Here is a 20,411-nt window from a genome sequence, read left to right on the forward strand (position 1 = left end):
TTCAGTTATGATTTTGGACCCTGCAGATACACAAATAATTAAACAGTGTCATGTGACATGAAAACCTTTTGCTTTTGTCCCAAGAGAAACATTGCTAGTAGTGATTACTACAGTCATGCTACTCATTTGGAAGAAAAGCAAAAAACTAGATAAAAACAACAACATTTCCAAAAATTCTCTTTAAGATTAGGATTCATACATGTTGTGTAATATGTCAGCTTACAATTTTTTTTCCCCTACAGGAAACCTCTAATTAGTTAAAAGTCTAATGTTAGTATGTGCTGAGTTGTCAGCTGAATGTACCTGAATGCTTTTCCTGATTGCAGGAAAAACATAACAGTTCTTTTATAGCTTCTTTTGCACCTATAAAAATAGACTGGACTTTGAGAAATCGGATGTCCTGAAAATCTGTTACTATACTTGGATCTATGAGTTTAAAAGAATATGTGAATAGATGTGCCTGGACTTCATAATTTTGATGCACTGTGAAATTATGCTTCCAATTCATTTAGAGCATCATCTGAGTCATGATGTGAAGCTTAGGGAAAGGGGAGCTATGTAAGAGAAACTTGACATTCTAGGCAGTCATTTCTGAGCTGCAAATTCTTTAACTGAGTGTCAATCTCTCCTGTGAAAACAGTGTCTTTAGTGGTTCATAGGAAGTAAAAATGTGAATTTTCATTGGTACTCTCCTTTCTCTGACAAGCCCTGTAGATAATCTGCTTTAGTCTGGGGCATTCAGCAGACTGGAAGTGTCAGAGCAACATGGGGTGACTTAAGATGGTGGGAAAGTGACTCAGTTATTTTTGGTAAAAGCTTACTGTGTATTAACTACCCTAAGTGCTTATAACCAGTTTGAAGACTAGCTCTGGAAGCCCATTCACAACTACTGTGCCTTCTGTCAGAACTGAAGTTTGCATTAAAAAAATCCTGAACATCTGTTTTTCCACCCCTACTAAATCTGACTTAGGAGCTTTCATCAACTTGTCTTTCAAATTTGGCTGCAGTGAAAGCATTTTGTTGGTAAAGGGCTGAAAGAAGGTTAAACTAAATATGCTCTAGATTAGAGTGTAAAGAAGTATTCTATTTTTTCAGCACATTTTCTTACTTAATGTGAATGAGAAGCTATGAAGGACAGCTCCAGAGATCCCGAGGTTGGGACCTTAATGCTGTAAATTCAGTATTAGAATAAATTGACTCATTGGAGGTTGGGATTATATTCAAGGCAAGAAAAATGAGAACCTGGGTAAGTGAGTATGCCCTACAGAATATCCTTTAGAATGTCTTGCTGCCAATCCACCTTTCCTTATTTTTTAAAATATTTTTAGAGAGATGGACAAAGTATAGATCTCTGACTTTCTTACTGGACTCTTTGTTTGCAATGTTTGATGCTTTCAGAACCTTTCAGGTCTTGTTTAAGAGCTTTTTTTTCTTCTTTTTCTTTTAACTTTCTCAGGAGTTAGCACATAAACCAGTCACACTGAGTGCATTCTCCTAGAAATAATCTCTAGCTCTGTTAAAAAAAAAAAAAATCAATACTATCTTTCAGTGGCTTTTAGGAGTCCTTTCCAAATTCTTGAACTCTTTAATAAAAATCCAGCAGTGAGAATTGGCAGTATTTGTCTTCTGTTCCTGGAAATTCAGAACATAGTCCTAGAATTTCTCAGAAAAAAATGGGATGATTTACTGTGTTTCCGTTCTTTTGCAATCTGTAGTCACAACAGTATTTATGTGCAGTGACTTGAACTCTTGGGGAATAGTTAGTTCTTTAACCATTTGCTTTAATTGTACAAGTCTCAGTGACATAAATAACAAAATACCAGGCTTTTTTTCTTAGTTTATGAAGATAAAATTTTGGGCATACAGGAATGTTCTGTTCATCTTCCACCTTCTGCCTTCTGTTTGTTTTCTCATGACCAAGATGCAGGTATGACTTCAGTAATAATTAATGTAGTTTGGTTTTAGTGAGTTGAATTCTTATTTGAGAAAGAACTTGTAACTTGGTATGAAATGGACTACACGCACTTGGCCACAAAGTAGGGAGAAAATGGAAATTGCTTTCTCTTACGTCTACAGAGCTGTGGATTTCAGGATTGCTAATAATCCTTTTGATCAGATAAGAGTGCAAAATAGAGCACATCATACTTGAGAAGCTTTGTGCACTTCAAGAGTAAGAATTAAATACATAAGAGAATTAATCAGAGGCTAGCTACTGTAATGAAAGCCTCTTTCAGTGATGTCAGATTTGAGGATGGGGAGGTGATTTGCTGCCAATACTAGAACTACAATAACAACGTTGCTCTGCCTTTGTCTGTAGGAGCAGTTAGGCAGAGGTTCTCCAGGTTTTAGTATGGCAGCTTTGATCCTTGTTTTCAGTAAAATGATACAGTAAGTTAGAAGACACCTTTGGAGGTCATCTGGTCAAAGTCCATAGCATATTGTTTTTCTGGAGTGCTTCGTATTAGTGAGTGTGGTTTTTTGGGAAACTTGCTTTTTTTATTCTCAGGGATGGCATGCTTAGATTAGGCAGCTAGAGAAGAGAGGGTTTCTCTTTTAGTGAAAGGGGAGGAAAAAACCCCTTTTGATTTGAAAAAAAATCTCTAATTTAGTTAGATAATTACCTTGATGGATGCAATAATCCTTACCCTTGTAACATCCAGATGCCTTCTATATGTCTCAGTCATCTCTGCCACTTCGGTATTGAACAGTCTGTTATTTGTTGTTAATATAGGTAAACATGCTGCAATCCATGTTTGTGTGCATAAAATGGACATCATAATCATAAAAAACCCTTATGGGAAACATTTGTTTGCAGAATTTGTCTCCAAGTGAGCTTGGAGAGGGCGGTTGAAACCTATGTTTTGGCCCTCATTGTCTGCCTGACACTTTTTTGTTTGAATATCTTCATTAGCTTGGCTGTTGACAATTGTTTATCTATTCTTTAGAGATGTCACTTGCCAGTTGTGGTAAGAAAGGTGCCAGGCCAAAATGGTTCTGGTCATTCCTCAGCTGGGCAGGGAGAAGAAAACATAGTAAAAGGCTTATGGGATGAGGTAAAGGCAGGGAGAAATCACTCATTGGGTACCATGCAGGCAAAACAGACTTGACTGGGGAAGTTACTTTCATTTATTACCAGTCAAATCAGAGTAAAGTAATGAGAAATAGAGCTGAATTTTAAAAACACACTCCCTCCACCCTGTCCTTCTTCCCAGGTTCTATTTTGCTTCCAATTTGCTCTCTCTCCTCCCCTCCAGTGATGCAGCAGGATGGGGAATGGGGTTTCCAGTCAGTTCATTACACATTGTCTCTGACAATCCTTCCTCCTCAGGGGGAGGGCTACTCACACTCTTCCCTTGCTTCAGTTTGGGGCCCTTCCCAGGGAGACAGATCTCCATGAACGTCTCCACTGTGGGTCCTTCCCACATGAACATAAGTCCCTTCTGTGGGGTGCAGTCTTTCTGGAACAGGCTGCTGTGCCTTGTGGGGTTCACAGGGCATAACCTGCTCCAGTGTGAGCTCTTCTCTCCATGGTTGCACAGGTCCTGCCAGCAGCCTGCTCCAGTGTGGGCTTCCCACGGTGTCACAGCCTCATTTGTGCATCTACATGCTGTGGCACAGAGGACTGGATGGGCTGTAAGTGGGTCTCTGGCTCCCCTATGGGACTCTGCAGGCTGCAGGGACACAGCTGCTTCACCATGCTCTGCACCATGGGCTGCAGGGAAACCTCAGCTCCAGTTCCTGGGGCACCTCCTCCTCCTTCTTCACTGACCCCAGTTTCTGCAGACTTGTTTCTCTTGAATATTCCCACTCCTCTCTTCATCTGCAATTTGTTGTGGTTTAGGAATGGTACTCCTTGCTTTAGTTCTCCCACTGAGACTCTCCAAATCACACTGTTGCTGGGTCACCCCCCAGCCCTACTACTGGGGGGGCCAGAGAGGAGAATTGGAGGCACAAAAGGCAAAGATAACAGGTTAAGATGAGGGCAGTTTACTGGAAACAGCCATGAGATAAGAAAAGGAACAGTGACAGCAACAACATTGACAACAAAAGTGTTTCTTGGAGAGTGATTTCACATGCAGGACGCTCAGGGAACCTGACCAGTGCCAGGCTTGCTTGTCAGGAATGAACCCCTTCTCAGAATCCTCCTTTTCCCACCCTGGGCGGTGAGGTGAGGTGGTGTAGAATAACCTCCATGTCCTAGTAATGCCACCTCCCAGCTACTGCAAACATTAACCCAGTCTTGGTCAGAACCAGGACACAATTGAGCAGATATGGGTTTTTTTTTTCTCACAGAAGTCAACCTGGTCCTTCCCCCCACTCCCAAAGCCTTCTCTTGCAAACCCAATACATGATTTTCAAGATCCAAAACAAACGGTGGCTTAATTTACTCTTATTAGGCTTAAATGTACAAGGATTCTGCTTGCATAAAATTAATCCTGGAGTTTGGGTTTTTCACCCTAATAGGGCAATATGGAAGGACCAGAGTGCACAAGCAGGCTTTCAAAGTCCTTGGGCATAGCTGAGTGAAAAAACACCAGATGCATTATTACATTGCATCATTCTTCTACATATTGCATAAAGAAAAGCTGAAATGTGCTACTGCCAATGCAGAAAGTCATCAGATTTGTGAAATATGGTGTCAGTCAACAGATCTTTTATTGACGATACTCTTGTTTTAACAGTTTACATGTATGTGGTGTAGAGGGTTGACGGACTGGAGCAGACAAAGTACAAAGCAGCGCGAACATTAGTGAATGTTTTTACAAGACATGTTGCCTTCAATATGAAGTTATGAAATCTGTCTCCCTGAGTGCAGACTGCAAATGTTTTTTACAGATAGAGTTGATGCTGCTTGTTAGTTTTCATTGAAGACCAACTGAAGCTTTTATTTTTCTTGGAAAGAAATCTGTTTAAAAAAATTGTCCCGAAAGCAGTTGTTTTCATTAACATTAAAAAAGTGTGGTGCTTACCACACTCCACTTAAAGAGGAGTGGAAGTCTAGTTGCCACCGTTATGGTGTATCATCAGAATACTTTATATGAAACAAAATAACATCAAAGAAATTTGTATCTTGCACTAAGCTTATATACAATTGACTACAGTTTCCCTTCTGACAAGAAATAGTAATCAATCTTTTTTTTTTTTTTTTTTTGGATGTACTAGTTTGCCTTTCTACATTTCCAGTCGCAAGCATCTACCTTACTGTTTGCACTTTTGCTTTTGTGTTCTGATTTACAGAAGTTGGTTGGCAAAACATGAAGTCTTTTTTTGAAGGTGAATGCAAGCAAGAAATTTCAAGCGGCTCAGTCTACATTTTACAATGACATGAATTTTTTCAATCCATTGAGAAAAAAGACTCAAAAACACCCTAGTGGTCAATCATACCATTTGCTACTTGCATTACTACTACCATTGGTCAGGAAACAACATAGATGTTGCAAATCAAGTGAGGAAATAAAGAAGTTTAATTTTGCATCTTCCTGTTAATGATTTCATGCTTAAACACTAGACTGACCCTGTCGTTAAATGCAAGCAGTCTCTTGATTTAGCTCTGATTTTCATTCATGCTTAAGCCTACAATTTTCTACTTTTATACTTGAGGGAAAGTTGAGGGGGGATCCTAGGAATGTATATAAGTACCTGAAAGAGAACAGAGCCAGGCTTCTTTCTCTGGTGACCAGAGCCAGTGGACATGATCTCAAACACAGGAGGTTCCCCCTAGGTGTTGGGCAATGCTCTTTCACTGTGAGAGTGACTGAGCACTGGCAGAGGTTGCCTGGGAGAGGTGGTGAAATCTCCATCCTTGGAGATCATCCAAAGCCATCCAGACATGATCTCAGGCAACTGGCTGAAGGTGGCCCTTCCTGAGGAGGGGATTGGACCAGGTGACATCCAGAGGTCTCTTCCAATCCCAATCATTTAGTGATAGTGTGAAAATCAAAAGCAGTGGGTCTCTTCAGGTTCTACACAACTTTTAAGATGATACTTCCAGACTGAATACCCATGTTGATAAGAACAAAGTATTTTCTGCTGTTCTCTCACAAAACTTGATGAGAACATTCTGAAGCAATGGTAACAATCAGTTTAGCAGACTATAGCACCAAACAAAATCCTGCATATTTTTTCATGAGTTGGATCTTTTCCAAATGAGTAAATATTTAACAAGCTGTTTACCAACTGGTTATTTTGGAGAAGTACCAGTATGAGTTTTTTCATGTTAATAACAGCTCTAATTTAACAGAAGAGAGTTGATGTACCAGTCCTGAGACAGCTTCACACTTCAAATGCCTGCATAAATATAAAAAGACAGAAACCTGAAATACAAAGGAATGGAAGCTTTTTTTTTTTTTTTTTTAACTGCATTGTTTATAGCCAACTGGAATTACATTAGTGATAGTTTGGGGGGATGTGCTTTTAATGAACCTTCCTCATACAGATGTTCTGTGCTCTAGATTTGAGTAAACAGTAACCAGTGGAGATTATTTTGTTTTTTAAGCAGAAGATAATATTGCTGTGTACTTGGAGCTGTCACTTTTCAAGAAAGCACTGTGGCTCAGATAGTTCTTAGTGTTGTTGTCCATGCCAGTTGGCTCAGAGAGAACTTTTCTATCCTTGGAAAAGACCAGTGATATAATGTTGCCTTATATTTAAGTATTTCCAAGAAATATATCTAGATACAGACCTTGCATAAAGTTATGCCCAGTACATTTTCTTGCGTTACATAGTCTAAAAAGAATCTGTGTGATTGAAGGAAAGACAATATCTCATAAGCACTTACTTATATATATTTTTTAAAGTTTAAAAAGGTGGGGGGAAAAAACTCCTCCAAACTGCCACCCCAAATCCTGTGATTCTGAATGAAGCTGTTTGTGTGATCAAATCTGAGAAGAGAACTTTCCTGTTTCTAGAAAGAAATTGTGGGTACAGTTTCCAGACTTTATTGTTCTTGTGATGCCTTGTGGCAGAGACCTCCTTGTTTCTACACTTGCAGACTTTCTACTCCAAACTCAAGCTGCTGATTCAAAGAAGAGTGGAGAGCCTGAACTCACTGTGGCCTTGGTGTGGTGAAGGTGCTATTTACTCTGTGAAGCTAGGGATAAATATATCAGGTCAACCTAATACTAGCTATGACTGAAAACAGTCTTTACCTGCTCTTTTTGCATCCCCTAAGAACTTTCTTTTCCATTCCTAATATAATGTAATCTGAAGTGGTCTTCTAAAAAAAGTTATTCCTAGGTTCCCACAAAACCCTGCCACTTCTTGAGGTGTGTCTTTTATTTCTAGTGTTGTAGGTACGTTCCCTTTGTGGAGAGGTGGGATGGAAAGTGCTGCACAGAGCAAGGACTTGTGCAGCTGACTTTCCTTTTTCAGGATGGAATTTTACTAAATTGATCAGCTTTCAGGAATCCTTCATGAACAAGGGGCCAGATTATTGGTATTAATGGCCTTTTATGCTAGATAGTATTGATATTTTAATCCAAGGCATTAAGATACAGTGTTTTTATATCTGGTTTTGAAAGAACAGTGAGCGATGAAAGGTGGAACACAAATGCCCAGCAAAGCTCTCAGGCTTTACTGCTATTTTAAGATAGCTTTGGCCTGTGTGCTGGTACGACCAGTGTGCATATTTGAAATTCTAGCCTCTACAATGAAAAGACAAGCCCTCGGAAACAGCCAGTGGTTTTGGAGCATGCTGGTCCTTTGCAAGCTGAATGTTAAACAATGACTTAAGACTCTACTACACAGTGGCTGTAGCTCTTGATGTCTTACACATGGGCTCCATTTTTTGACATAATTTTGGCAAGTGGGGAAGCCTGGCAGTCCTTCATGCTAGAGGCCTTAGCTCTAATAAGGCGCTTTAGTTATTAGCACAAGTAAATAGTTGTCCATTTGTGCTTCATTAATGCATATTAGTCATACAGTAAATACTGTCATGCTGGCAAGTTCCCCAGAATAGTGAATACTTCTGTACAGTTCAGGGGGGGTTTCTGACAAAGTGGTGTTGGCACCTTTCTTGAAGAAGTTCTTGAAGCTAGTAGTGTAGGAGAGTGGCAGGCCATTATTTCAGCTCACATGAGATTTGTAGGATTAATACTTCAGTGGAGGCAAAGAGGGATTTTTGATGAATTCTATGCTGTTGCAGTAGGTTCTTCTCAAGTATTCAGTTGACTTTTCTACAGCCTTCAGCTATATTGAGGCAGGTTGCTTTGGGCTGTAGGGAGTACAAATGAAGTGCCTGCTCTTCTAATGAAAATAGATGTTCCAGAAATCCCATATGATTGTCCAGTATTGTAAAATTTTAACGATGTACTTGAAGACACCTAGTTTGTGCAGCTAGATGAAATCAGAAGGTGGCACAATGACCCACAATCTGTGTAAGTGTTCTGGTTTCTTGAGAGATAAGACCCTTAGTACAAGTGGTATAAAACTGCCAATGAATATGACTTGTTCTTTGGAACAGCCAGTGTAGATTTAAGAGTTGCTTTTTTTTTTATCCTTTGAGTTCCTGGCAGCAACTTCTGGAAGGACTTGCTTCATACTCTTGCCAACTTGTCAAGGCTGACCAGCTTCTGGTTCTTCATATTGTCATCCTCACCTGTTTTGAAGAGGAATGTGTTCTCTGCCTCTGCACTTGCCAGGATCATCCTCTGATTAGTTACTTACTCTTTTGAAGATAACAGAGAGCAGCCTTGCTAACATAGTGTTGGTTAGCATCCTTGGCATTTTCTAATGCATCCTATCTGCTCCTAGTTAGCTTGTCTGATCCTTAACTTTCCTTTGCTGTCAGTAATGGTTCAGTCCTCCAGATGCTGGCACTGTGCTCAAAGAACTGGGAGACATGAAGAGGAACTAGGAAAAACTGAGGCAAAAAAATCATTGGTCTTTTGTGTCCTTAGCTGCTGGATCCTGTGCACAGCTGAGAACTAGCTAAACTAATAGTAGCCATCCTTTTGTCCTTATTTGCCTATATAACAATGCCTTGTTTTTTCTCTGCATCCTTTGCTTGCTCCAGCTTCTCTGCATGGGCACAATCTCCATGATCTTTCTGTGTAACCTCTTCCTGATTTAACGCTCTTTGCATTTCAGCATTTTAGCTGAGACAGGAGATGCCTGTCCATTCAGATGGCTTTCTGCCATTCCCCTGTGACTTTCTGCATGCCACAATGGACCTTTCTTGAGGTTTGAGTAGGCTGTCCTGCAAGGTCAGATTGTTGCTCTGGGTACCTTGGTTCTTCAGAGAAGTCTGCCATGGGAACCTCGCACGCAGATCCTTGAACAGGCCAAAAATCTGTTTTCCCACAGTCCAAGACTGTAATTCTGCTGGTAGTCTTGCTCTCTTTGCTTACTCATTACTGTCATCTCTGCATCATCTCTGCTGCCATCAACCTCTTCCTCCCCAAATGGCTCTTCCTTGTCTGTCAGTTGGCTTTGCCAGCTTGTTGGTCAAGCAGCAAAATGCTTCCCCTGTTGGCTCACTGATCACTTGTGAAGTTAACTTCAACCCACTCCAGAAATCTTTGTAGAGTCCAGTGCTGGCTGCAGCTGGAACGGCACTGTTTGCTTGTGTGTGGCTCAGAAACGTGATTTAGCTGATATGTGTCAAGTTTCTCCTCATCCCATGCACCTGGCTGCAAAAATGGACTCATTTGGTTTGAGCAAGAGAGGTATTCTGAACATGAATCTTCTTAAAGATGCTGAGTGCTTCTTTTGGGAAGAAGTATTGAGGTGGAAAATAAGGGACTTGGCAGTGTGACAGAAGCAAAGGAGAACCTAGAGGTGCTAGCCAATTGTCCAGGTGTTTCCTGTCCCAGCACTGTTCCTTGTGGCTTCCCAGTCAGGATCTCGCTACTCAGTCTCCTGTTGTGGCGCTCTCCTGGCTTCCCTGATGTTTACTCTCTCTCACAAGGCTTACATCCAAGTGTCTGCCATACTGCCTTCTCCAAGGACCTACTGCCAGATATATCTCCCCAGGACTGTCCTTGGGGTGGTGTAGGGAAGCTCCCCCTTGCTGAGTGGCATGTGAGCATCCACCCTCAGATCTGACTGATGCTGCTGTCCTTTGGTCATGACTGCCTCTGGCTCGGAGTTATTTGGTGGGGAGACACCTAGGGGAGTCCTGGCCAGATGCTCCCCTTTCCTCTCCACTGTGGGCCCATTGCAGAAGAGATGCCATCTGCACGCCTGGAGAGAGCATGGAGGCGGTGCAGGGAGCAAAGGCTGGAGAGCATGGAGGCAGTGCAGGAAGCAAGGGCTGACAAAAGCCTTCCAATGCATGAACTGTTTTATTGATTGTAAAGGGTTCGTGCCTCGCCTGGCAAGGCTAACATCTCCCTTTCCTACCTCTGGGTTTTCTACCTCTTCCATCTTTGGCAGAGACCTGACCTCCCAGGTTTTCCTTGGGTGGTTGTGTTCAGGCTGATGGACAGTAGTGCCTGGGGGAGCTTGGGAGAAGATGTTTTAACTCTCCTGGAAGGAGATCACGGGCTCTTTCAGGAAAACATCTTGGCAATGATGATGTTAGGAGACAGTTAACTGTATTTATGGGTAGTCTGCCTGGAGAGCATGGAGGCAGTGCAGGAAGCAAGGGCTGACAAAAGCCTTCCAATGCATGAACTGTTTTATTGATTGTAAAGGGTTCGTGCCTCGCCTGGCAAGGCTAACATCTCCCTTTCCTACCTCTGGGTTTTCTACCTCTTCCATCTTTGGCAGAGACCTGACCTCCCAGGTTTTCCTTGGGTGGTTGTGTTCAGGCTGATGGACAGTAGTGCCTGGGGGAGCTTGGGAGAAGATGTTTTAACTCTCCTGGAAGGAGATCACGGGCTCTTTCAGGAAAACATCTTGGCAATGATGATGTTAGGAGACAGTTAACTGTATTTATGGGTAGTCCACTTCCATGGGACATCTTTCCTCGTCACTCTCTGTGGGGTCCTGCCACCTGGTTGGGTGAAGCCCTCTTATCCTACACAGTCTTTCTGTGTGCTTGTACCCTGTTCCCCCTCTGCACATCCTGCTTCTTCCAGAGCTCTTTCTTCAGCTCATTCTTTGTGGCCACACCACCATAACCTCTTGCAATGACCTTTTGGAAAGTTTTCTGCAGAAGGTAACTCCAGGATCATATGTAACATACATGTTACATACATCCATAAATAATCCATTTATTAAAGCAACTTGTTTACTCATCCACACATGCCCTCTCAAGTTAGGTGATTTTTTTTTTTTTCCTTTTCAAATTCAGGACAGACCCAAGGAGTTTTTCAATATCCAATATTTGAGGTAGTCACCTTAAGTGTTCTGTAGCTGGAAGCATTTGTAGAACCTGTTTCCTAAGGTAAAAAGACTTCAGAGCACCTGTTTCTCTACTTCTGACCGCACAGAAGTATATAAGGCAGTGGTTTGCAAATTGGATGGAAAAAATTCCTTCCTATATATTTGCTGGGGATATTTCTGTATGAAATATATTATTCTTTGGCATGATGTGAGCAGAAGGGTTAACTGAAGTGTGCTAAAGATATTCTGAAAAAGGCATCTCTTGCAATCTTGTTTTTTCTGGAGTCCTTTATGTCCTTGGAATTATGACAAGCTGCTGGCTGTTGAACATGAACTGTCTGTATGGTTAAGTCACAAACCATAACTGCTATGCTGGATGAGAGCAAGTTGGAAAAATAGTTTTCTGACAGCGTATCTTTTGAGTATGACTTGCCCTGAAGATTAAAATAAACCCAAACCCACAAGACCAGAAACTTCTCATCCATCATCTGTCCCGGTAGCATCTTCTGAAACAGGGATATTGACACAATAACATGTATTATTAGGTGGCCCATTCCTCTCACCCACAGCTCGATTCTGAAGCCTAGTTCAAAGTTTTTCCTCTTCTCCACCTTATCCTGTGATTCCTTTTTTTTTTTTTTTTTATGTCTGATTTGACTTTAATCTCAGCAGGAATGTTTACCACTACCTTTTATTTCATAGACCTGCATTTTTGGGTTAGAAAGAATAGCTCAAAACTAGAGGAAGCAGTACAATAAATACTGGTTGTACTGGAAAAGGTGCCACCCTGAATTAGTCACCATTCAGCTGAAGTGTGGTAGCTGCTCATGTGCAAGCTGCCAGCCCCTTGAACTGCAAGGTAAACAAGTTACTTCCCCTCCCTGGTCTTCAGCAGTTGTTTCACAGAAGAGAAAGAAAAGCCACTTCAATACCGATTGAACAGCAGCTCATCCGATTGCATCCCATCTTTTCTTGGAGCGAACAGTAGAAATCCATTTGCAGAGAGGTTCTTGAGGTTGATAGCAGTAGTGTTTCAGTGTTGCTAAAGCCAGCTTGATCAAACATTGGATTTATTGCAGCTGTGGGATTTCTTGAACTTTTCTTCTGGCTGACCAGGTTTGCAATCTCTGTTCAAATCTCCTTGTTTGGAGACCCTTACCTGGGCAGGTCTTGTTTTGAGGTGGTTTGCTTGTTTTGTTTCATGTGCTGCCTTGGCAATGTTTGGCACACCAGACCTTCCTTCAGTAGCACACTGGTAGTTAAGAAACCCGTTTGATCTGTTGAGGCTTTAATGTAGCCTCAGAGACTTTGTGTGGAATTAAAGCAGCTGCTGCTAACCGTGTAGGAGTGCCTCAGTGTATGTTCTGATGTGCTGTGGATAGCTTCCTTGGATGTGTCCAGTAGGTGTTAAAAGAAGTGGTGAGGAGCTGTATAAAATAACTGGTCACTTGACACACTTACACTGTGAACAACTTTAAAACAGAACAAAACTAAAAGAAAACCTTCCAAGCATGAAGAGGTGATTGATGTCATTGCTTTTAGTGTGCCAGCTTCTGCAAAAACTGAAGATTTATACTTTGTATTGTGTTTTCTGGGACAGCGTGCAATTTTACATGTAATTTGTTACTATTTAAATGCAAATTGCTGATCTTTTGTAAATTTTCTTCCTTCAGAGAATGTTAAGTCAATAAAGATTTTCTGATAAAGCCATCTTCTTAATGCAGGATAACTGGTAGAGCTACTTGCAATTAACTCCCTTTCCTCAAGGAAAGGAAAACATGGCAGCCACTACCTTGAGATGGATAGATACAAGTATATATTTTTATTGATACTGGAACAAATGTAACACATATTTCATATGGTACCTGGATTTTTGAAAGTTAGACAGAGATAGGTAAACTAGGCAGAGCATTGAGAGAAGTTCTCAGGCTAAAAAGTACCTTTGAGGCACTTGGATTTTACTATAGTCAAACCTAGATACTTGTTTTTCTAAGGACAATGAAGATGAGGAAAATCAGAATCATTTAGGTTGGAAAAGACCTCTAAGATAATTGAGTCCAACCTTTGACAGATAACCACCCTGTCAACTAGACTATGACATTAAACTTTGTGTCCCGTCATGAGCACCTCCAGGGACAGTGACTCCATCATCTTCTTGAGCACTTTGTCCCATTGTTTAACAGCCCTTTTCATGAAGAAATTCCTCTTGATGTCCAACCTCAACTTTCTCTGGTGCAGCTTGAGGCTGTGTCCTCCCATCCCATCGCTGGTTGCCTGGGAGAAGATGCTGACCCCCACCTGGCTACAGCCTCCTTTCAGTCAGTTGTAGAGAGCAATCAGGTCCCTCCTGAGCCTCCTTTTCTGCAGGCTAAACACCCCCAGCTCCCTCAGCTACTTGTAGGGCTCATTCTCTAAACCCTTTACCACTGCCATTGCCCTTCTCTGGACTTGCTCCAGCACCTCAATGTCTTTCTTGTAGTAAGGAGCCCAGAACTGGACACAGAGACTCAAAAGATGTGATGATTACTGCCCTGGCACTGCTGACCTATTTTTGATACAAGCCGGGATGTCATCAGCCTTCTTGGCCACCTGGGCACGTGCTGGCTCGTGTTTGGCTGCTGTTGACCAGAGCACCCAGGTTCTTTTTCCCCCACCTGGCTACAGCCTCCTTTCAGTCAGTTGTAGAGAGCAATCAGGTCCCTCCTGAGCCTCCTTTTCTGCAGGCTAAACACCCCCAGCTCCCTCAGCTACTTGTAGGGCTCATTCTCTAAACCCTTTACCACTGCCATTGCCCTTCTCTGGACTTGCTCCAGCACCTCAATGTCTTTCTTGTAGTAAGGAGCCCAGAACTGGACACAGAGACTCAAAAGATGTGATGATTACTGCCCTGGCACTGCTGACCTATTTTTGATACAAGCCGGGATGTCATCAGCCTTCTTGGCCACCTGGGCACGTGCTGGCTCGTGTTTGGCTGCTGTTGACCAGAGCACCCAGGTTCTTTTTCGCTGGGCAGCTTTCCAGCCACTCTTCCCCAGCCTGGAGTGTTGCATGGGGTCATTGTGACCCAAGTCCAGGAGCTGGCACTTGGACCTGTTGAACCTCATATAATTGTCCCTTTGATCCAGATCCCTCTGCAGAGACTTCCTGCCTTGTAGCAGATCAGCTCTCCCACCCAACTTAGTGTAGCCCATGAACTTACTGAGGGTACACTTGATATCCTCAGTATCAAAGCTACTGAAGAGGACTGGCCCCTGTATTGAACTCTGTAAGTTTCTCTCAGTTTGAGAAACTGCAGTAAGACAGTGATGTACCGGAGTAGTCAGAATGGCTCATGTTGTTAGTCTTATCTTAATTTTTGTTTTCTTTTCATTTGTTAGGAATTGACAATTCCTATGTTGGTATTTCTGTAATGCGGGCTGCAGCATCATTTGTATTAGAAATTTTGCCAACTATTGTGTGTTAATCCTTGGGGGTGGCAACTTAATGAAGTCTGATAGAGCATCGCTGTGAAGTTTTTTTTTTCAGGAAAACTGTTTTGAACTTCTGAGTGAAAGGTGCAGTTATGTATGTGACTTTCTTAGAGATGTATAGGTTAAATGAGATTCATGCATAATTAAGGAAAGAAACACAGACATTCAGGCATGTTGTTCTGTTGGTAATGATGAGGGCTTTTGTGCTTTATTTCTCGTATTCTGAAGGCTTACAAAGTAACCCATTACTGCTAAATATGCAGTACAAAACAACAATTTTAAGTACCCATATATTGCAGACTGTTTCTTAGGCTCCAACATTTTTTTGCATATACTACATTACTGATTTATTCAGACTGTAACCCTGATATATGGTTAGGGGAGAACACAGCAATCTGTTCCAATACAAGATCTGATGCTAGGTTATTAATCATGAATAATTACTGTGCCTTAGACTGGTAGACTGTGATTTCTGTGGGGTTTAAGTAGGGTGTAGAGCAGTCAACTGAAGTATGTAAACATTTGCCCCATATCTGAGATTCTGAAATGTCTTTTTTTGGTTTGTTGTTGGTAAGGCTTGTTGTTTCAGAGATGTGTAAAGAATTAATTCTGTATTGATTTGTGAGCAAGTCACCAGAACTACAAATGCCCTTGTCTGAAGTGAGCAGTGAGTTCTGGGGCAGGTGGCACCATGTAACAGGAGAATGGATGTTTATCTGAGCAGAAAGGTGTGTGGTCCAGGTAATTAGGATCACAGGTTTGATCAGATGGAATAGGCACTTCTAGACCTGGTTAATTATGTATCTAGTGCCAAGGATCACTGTTGGGAAGGAGGGGAGGGAGGGGTGCCAAGCACACCCTAAATTTCAGCAACTGAGCAAATGGCCTAGAAAGTAGAGTGATGAGGTCCACGTTGCTAATAGTTGAAGCAAGGAAGGATAGCGAAGTAGTCTTGTATGAATTTGTTAAATATGACACTTGAAATTGGTCAGATTATCAGTTTGAAGACCTGAAGAGAAATTTCATTAGCAAGTGAGAGTTTGCTCACTGACATCCAGTAAATTTTAATGGTACATGTGGGCACAGTGGCTCCTTCCCCACAGGAGGTTTATCATTTCATCACTTCTGTTGAGGGCTGTGAAGAACCATCTTCACTCGCTGGCCCATTCAGATTCTCAGTTTGAACCTGAACCATCACAAAGACAAAAGGAGGATAGCACTATTGCCATAAGAGAGCAGACCCACATTCAGATGGTATAAATTCCTCTGTGTTTCATGCTGCTTGTATCCCTTTGTTGAGTTTCATCTGTCTTGATGTCTAGGGGTTCCTAGCTATAAGCTTACATACTCTTAATTTAGGTCATCTGGCTGTGGTTGCCACTTCCCAAAGCATAGAGATTTGAATATCAATCCCTGAAGAGAATGCACTTGTATGGAAACGGTGGTTCCTTCAACCCAGGTGGCATCTTCCCTTCTCTGCTTCCTCCCCTGGTCTGAGACACACAAATATGTTGTTGCAGTGCCAGATCCAGAGTCCACCAGCTCATCCTTTCAAGCGCCGAGCCTTCCAAGGTTAATTCAGGGCATCATTAGCCTGTGCTAGGACAGACTGTCCAAGGCATTTTGCGGAACGTCTCCTGTCCATGTGGTAGAAGGATGCTGTCAAAACCTGACTCCCAAAGCCAGTGTTCTTGGAAGCAGCTGGCCTAACCCTAACCAAAGCTGTAGCAGGTTTGATGCCAAGTAGAACAGATGAGCTACCTTGTATTTCACAGGTCTGAGCGTGGGGAGGCCAGTGTGTTGGAAAGGATCAAATTTCCTGTACTTTCTTTCTGTGTTACGGCTTCCCCCAAAATAATAGATGAGATTTTTTAAAATTTGTTTCTTTTTTAATACAAGCTTAAAGGAAATAATTTTGAAGATGTTTTCTCAGACTGGACAGGTGTGTTAGCAAGTGTGTGATGTTGAAATTTTCCATTGCACCAGAGTACAAATATTCATTCCCATAATGTTTCTTTTTGTCCTTCTGATGAAGAAGGAATATAGTCTGACAGTGCATTTCAGAAACTTGGAAAAAAGTGACCCTGGTAAGGATTCTTGAATAGGCTAAAGGTTTTATGAGCAACAACACATTGTTGTGGGTAATATTCCTCCCTTAGATTGTGTGAGCACCGTCCAGTATAGTAGTTAACAGGTATGAACTTGTGCTTTTGGCTCAGTTTAAATACTGTAGTCTGCTCTGTGTCAGTTCTCTGATACAAGATCTAACTAAAAAGCCTCCTTAAAAAAAAAAAAAAAAGAGAGAGAGAGAGAGAAATATGACATACTGCATTAGGTTATACTTTCTCATGGTAATAAAACTCAATTTTTAAATTGAATTCTTATTGATAAGTACAGTTCACTCTAACAAATACCAGATTTTTCAGGGACTTCAGTGTTTGAGTCAGTATTGACCAAAACCAAAGAGCTTAGAACATGCAGCAAAAGATGTAGCTTTGAACATGTATCTTTGTCAGTGGTAGTCCCTTGCCAGTGAGAGTGACTTGCTTTGGAGGTAAGGCTAATTTACAATTAAGTACAAGCTAGAGATACGTTATCAGGTTCTGTGGGTGCCAGCAGAAGAAATGAAATTTCCATGTAAGCATGCTACTTTCCTAGTGTGAAGAATTTCCTAATATAAACTTCATTTATTCAGTGGTGTTTTGTTAGAAATGAAAAGAAACTTAGCTTGTTTTTTTTAAAAAAAGTTAAAGGATACTTTATCAGTAAGTCAGTACTTCATTTATAGGTGAAGATAACTCTAAGGAATGATTGCTTTCACTGAGAATTTTGTGCAATTGTTTCTTTTTTGTATTTCAAGAATTTGTTTTAGCTGTAAACTATGTAAACTATCTCTAACAGCCACAGTGGTTTAAATCTCATTAAAAATAGAACAAAGCTTTTAGTATTTCTAAGGCTGTCAGTTGGATTCCCTCATTGCTAGCTGATTAAAAGACAGCAACCATGATGCATTGAATTGTCTTCTACCATAATAAATGCCATTCTGGTCCAAGAAGTGCACACTGTGGAGTATACTATCCATTTTCTCTGTGCAGAGCATGGGGAGACAGCTCAATTTTTGCAGAAGTGGTTGCTTCCTACTGGGAGAGGACTGCATCTAGTGAGAGAGTTCTTGCCAAATGTTGGGTTCAGGAGTGTTGAAAGCCCTGTTAAAGCCAGTTTTGCAAAGATCAGCTTAGAGAAGCTGAACCTCTAGTGTTAGCCTGTATGCATGCTGTAAAAGTGCGTTGCTGGAGCTGTCAGCTAACACTCACTATGCTCACTCCTGCCTTACTGGAGAAATGCCTTTTAGGAGTAAACAGCTGCTACCAGATACTGCTGGAGGTTGCTAGCTGTGGTCCAGCTCTTGGTAGACTACATTAATTATTTATTTAATTAATTTCCTGGATGCCAAAGAGACACTGGGAGTTCGGCAGGGGGTGACAGAAAGAGTGATGTTGCTTTTTGGTTTGCCCTGACAGCAATTGCAATGCAGGTAGTGATAAGTCACATAACTAGACTCCTAAAAATAAATCTGAAGCACCTTCAGAAAAATAAGTTTCTGGCTCAGCTGTAGCAGTGGCTTCTATAACTGTGTTGGGCTATAGCTTTTAGGAAGAAACACTTCAGTGGCTCAGGGCATGCACACTATGGGGTTTCAGTGTTGACAGCAGGGTCCAAACCCCCAGGTTTTTTTAGACTTGAAGGTTTTCTGATCAGTGAGTTGCTAAAGCCCAGAGGGGGTCAGGAGATAAGTTCCTCCAAGGTCAGACTGACAAGCCTTTCTGCCTTCCCCTGTATCATGGGACGTAATATAATTCCTGTGATTCATTTAACAAATTCTCTGCCACTGCAGAGACATGGACCATGGACGCAGGTCTGTCTTTTCTGTCAGCCTCATTTTCCTTCTCCCTTCACTAATTCCTGCTCTGTTGTAGCTGTTGTATATGTTGTGTGGTGGGTTGGTAAGTCTGCTGAGGGTTGTAGGAATGTGTGGATCACAACAGTCTGTGTGCCCTGCCAGGTTATGGTGTGTTTTCAGTGATTTGTGGCACAGAGGATTGGAGGTGCTGTGGTGTGTTGGGAGGAATGTGCTGCTGCCTTTGCTGCTCCTTTAATCCCGAACTGGCTTGTTTGTTCTTGGTCTCCAGGGTTATTGCTCCCAGTCTTGACAGCCAGTACTGTAAAATAAGAAGGATTCCTGCAGTTAGTGGCTTTGCTACTTCAGGAGAGAAAGCCCAACTTTTGACAAAGCTAAGTGGCTTTATTTTAAGCCCTTGTTTGTACAAGCTCTCTTAGCAATGGGAATGCTAAAATTCTAGGTTCACAGTTACTCTGTTGACTTACTGAGCCTTTCACTTGGCTCTTACCTAGTCAAATGACTATAGTTAAGAGGCAGGAAACCAGGTTACAGGTCTTTAATTATGTAATATGTGGGTTGTCTGAGAATGTGCTTTAAAGTTTTTTGCCTACTGTGCAAAGCCTGTGTTTTCTTTATTTGTATGACATGTTGAACACTATGGCAGAAAACAGTAAAGCATACACACGCTGTTTGAGTAAACTTGAAATTGTTTGCAAAGCAGTGACTTTGGACAAACCCAAGAACCTTGCACTTCCCTCAGGACTCTTAATTGGAACACATTTCCTCAAACTCTGGGGTGTCAGCTTGCTGAAAATACATTGTACCAAACAGCTGTCTGGTAGGGGACTGTGCTGCTGTGTTTTTAAGAACGGAACGTCACATGAATTACTAATCAACTGTGGAGTTTGGATTAGAGTTTGAACATTGGTCTGGATATGTCAGTTGGATTTACTCTTGTAATAGCCTGTATGCTTGCCTTCACAGGGCTAAGAGTAAAAGTGAGTGTGCAGAAACTCTGGATGGCTGTGGATACCAGTAAGCTCTAGGAAAGTTTGCTGAGATGAATAGCTGGCTACTCGGCACTTAGCATAATTGAGTCTATTATCCTCTTTGTACATTTGATGCTTGAAGGAAACCAAAGCTGCAAATTCATGGTATAAAGAATCAGCATAGCTTAAAAAGCAGTGCAGGAAGTTACTTTACATAAATGCAAACAGTCTTTTGTTTGGAAAGTGAAGAATCTTATGAAGCATCCTCAGAAGAAATGCTGTCTAATCTGTTCATTGCCTAAGGGAACTCCAGGAGCATGCTAAGAATAACATTACTGAGTCAGGTAAAGAAATGTTTGTCTATCTGTGTCCTTCTTCTAAGAGCAACAAGTTGCAGATACAAATTTCTCCAAGTATCCCCTTTCTGCTTCTGAAGCCTGGAGCTACGTCCACTTTTTCACGGCTCTTGGTGTTCGCCTCTTCAGTGAATTTTTGTAGTTGCTTTTTTGGCTGGGAACCACTTACACTTGAGCACTCTGCAATAGCTTCCTCAGTCTGTGCTAACATAAGGTACTTAATTTTGCTTTACACAAGTTGCCTGAACAGAGTAAAGCTTGGTGGTTCAAATAATGACTTTGCTAATTTTCTCTTTACGCCCAGCTAGTTTTAAGACCTGTACCTTGGTGTGATTAAGGAGCACCGCCAGGTTGGCAGGGAGCTCCTGTTTGGCAGGAGTGCCCTCTCTGCAAACTGAGGCGTATCTGCCGTGATAGTCTCCTAAAT

The 20,411-nt window shown here is 41.7% G+C and overlaps 1 protein-coding gene across 7 annotated transcripts in view; it reads left to right on the forward strand.

Annotated features, from left to right (window-relative positions):
- GRB10 (growth factor receptor bound protein 10) overlaps positions 1 to 20,411 on the forward strand; it is a 148,527-nt gene that overhangs the window by 36,973 nt on the left and 91,143 nt on the right. The window contains exon 1 of one of the 7 annotated variants that reach the window (XM_041411778.1): positions 18,646 to 18,654. The exons of the other annotated variants lie outside the window; for them this stretch is intronic. The gene's annotated coding sequence lies outside the window, so the exon portion shown is untranslated. Of the gene's footprint in view, positions 1 to 18,645; positions 18,655 to 20,411 lie in introns of those variants that run through there. 7 annotated transcript variants of the gene reach the window in all.

The sequence above is a fragment of the Onychostruthus taczanowskii genome, unplaced genomic scaffold (assembly GCF_017590055.1).
Source record: "Onychostruthus taczanowskii isolate IOZ18803 unplaced genomic scaffold, ASM1759005v1 scaffold37, whole genome shotgun sequence".
NCBI classification, from domain to species: Eukaryota; Metazoa; Chordata; class Aves; order Passeriformes; family Passeridae; genus Onychostruthus; species Onychostruthus taczanowskii.